Source organism: Phyllostomus discolor, chromosome X (genome assembly GCF_004126475.2).
Source record: "Phyllostomus discolor isolate MPI-MPIP mPhyDis1 chromosome X, mPhyDis1.pri.v3, whole genome shotgun sequence".
Taxonomy (NCBI): Eukaryota; Metazoa; Chordata; class Mammalia; order Chiroptera; family Phyllostomidae; genus Phyllostomus; species Phyllostomus discolor.
The window spans coordinates 50,702,759-50,705,318 of record NC_050198.1 but is presented as its reverse complement, the minus strand read 5'-3'; positions in this window follow the sequence as shown (position 1 = coordinate 50,705,318).

Sequence of the window (2,560 nt, the reverse complement as noted above, 5' to 3'; positions counted from 1 at the left end):
TTTGTCCACTTGCCATTGAGATCACTACTTAAACTGACAATGCTCTAAATCAAGTGAGTTCCTTTCTGCAGCATCAGCAAGAGCAAAGCTGCTGGTTTTTATTTTACAGCCTATCTCACATTGGTTGAACTACTGTGCTAACAGAGCTGAGTCAGGGGATGGCAGTAGTGGTGAGTGGGAAGTTGGAGCAAGAGCAGTGTATTAGGATTCTCTAGAGAAGCAGAACCAATGATACACACACACACACATACACACACAATGTATATACACATTGTATATACACATATGTATACACACATATATATACACACATATATATACACAATGTGTGTGTGTGTGTATGCATACACACACACGCATACAGAAGGCCTGCTTGAGTGTGGTTGGTAGGATAATAATATGGGTATAATAATTTATACTTTTAATTCAAACATTTTACCTAAAAACTCATATGGTGTACTTGAGTGTGATATTATTATGTTACAGAATTACATGTTTGTGATTTTGTAAAAAGGTTTTATAATAAAAGGGGTGTTATTTGTGCCAGACCCTATATATATATTTACAATTTATATTTATATATTTATATATCAGGCAAGAACACTATAGACTTGCTCTGTCCTTACCCAAAGTTCTCTGTTATATCCTACAGTGTTGAAATGGAAAAAAATTATGAAATTTTTTAAAAAGCTGATAATTTGTTTAGCTTTTTAGTTGTCACACATATAAGCATAAATTCTACAAACTCAGGAATTTATTTACTCAAATACAGTAGGATTTCCTCCATCAAGGTCAAAGAAATTCTTCCAACTGAGAGAGATATCAGTCCTTGACCACCATTGATACAAGAAACAACAGTAATACCTACTTGGAGATTCTTCTACTCTTGTACAATACAGCCTTTGACCCAAACATATGAAGAAAGGAACTAATATTTAATAGAAGATTCGTAGCAGTTTTGGTAAACATTTTGCTGATGTGATTTGAACTTGGCATCATGCAGGGAAATCTAGATAGCAGAACAAGAGAATAGAATGCCTTATGTCTGGGGGAATGAGAAAATAAAAATTCGGGAAAAAAGAGATAGAGTAGAATATGAATGGAGTCTTAAATGATCCTTCTGAAGTGCTCTTTATACCTAGATCAACTTTTCAATTATCTTGTAAATCTTTCAAGAGCAAGAACAATCTTTTATGTGTTGTAAAATACTTTAATGGAATATAGGTACTAGATGTTACTGGACAGGGGCCTGCCCCTGAGTGGGTTTGCCTAGAGCCAGCTGCCGTATGTGTTCCTGACTTCATGTAGGAAAGATTTCACAACACAAGTCCAGGTGACTATGAGGATACATTTACTAAAGCTGTGGAAAGCAAAACAAGGAAGGGCTTAGCACAAAAGAAGCAACAGTAGAGCTTAGGTTGGGTTGCCTTACCTCAGTAGGAAGCCAAAGAAAAGGATGCTTTGGGAACAGGTTCAGGGGATTAGACTGGGACAAACTGCCAGCTGCCTATTGCCTTAAAGTTTAGGAGGTGTGTGTCTGTGAAGAAAGAAGTGGGGGAAAGAATATGGGAAAGGGAATGGCTTCGGCAGCTCCCCAGAGGGTCATTTGTCTTGAGGCTTTTCTTCCTCTTTCTCTCTCTCTGTCTCTCTCTCAAATCTTAGGAAGGTCTCGGGGGAGGGTTTCAGCAGAATATTCATCAGTTTTCCAGATGTGCCCTTCCAGGGTAATGGTCTCCTCTGATTGGGTCAGTGACAGGCCAAAGGTCTTTAGTCATTGAAGTTGGTTCCAGCATCACTCATCTGGTTTTGCTGCTTTTGTGGGCCTGGAGCTGAATTACAACTAAGGCCTTGATGTTATCTCCAGGGAGGAAAGTGCAGTTTTGCCACCTGCCAGGCATTGGGTGCCTTCTGTCCCAGCAACCATCTATTGGCATCTGGCTGTAAATTGTGCAGTTATTGTGTTCAGCTGTCTCAGTCTCCCTACTCCACTTGCTAAGGATTTTTTGTAGCTTTTTACTATACTGTCTTACTAGACATATGTTAAATTAAAATAATGGTCACTAGCTCCAATGGTCTGAAGGTTAGATTTTCTAGTATTTTAAGACAATGAAGTCAAAGCTTAAAATCTGTAAAGTGATGTAAGTGTGTCTTGAAGGTGGGACACTGAGACACTGACACAAATAAAATTTCAGACATATGAGCCATATTTTCTGACCTTCATTTTTGTAAACAATATCTAAAAGCAAGCATTTTAGGAACCAAAGATAGATGAGCTGCCAAAATGTAGAGTATTTGTCATGTTATGAGAAATGACATCTAACTATACCATTTAAAAAATACCCAGGAGACTTAAGCTTACTAAAAATCATTAAATTGTATACTTGAAATCAGTGAATTATATGTAAAATATGCCTCAATAAAGTTATTAAAAATACCGAGGAGACTGAGAAGCATATTTTTCAAATATGGATTTTTGAAAACATACAAATGCAGAATATAGTCAAAAGGCAATCTGTTAGGTATCATAGATATTTAATTCAAACAGATGCCTTATGCAGCC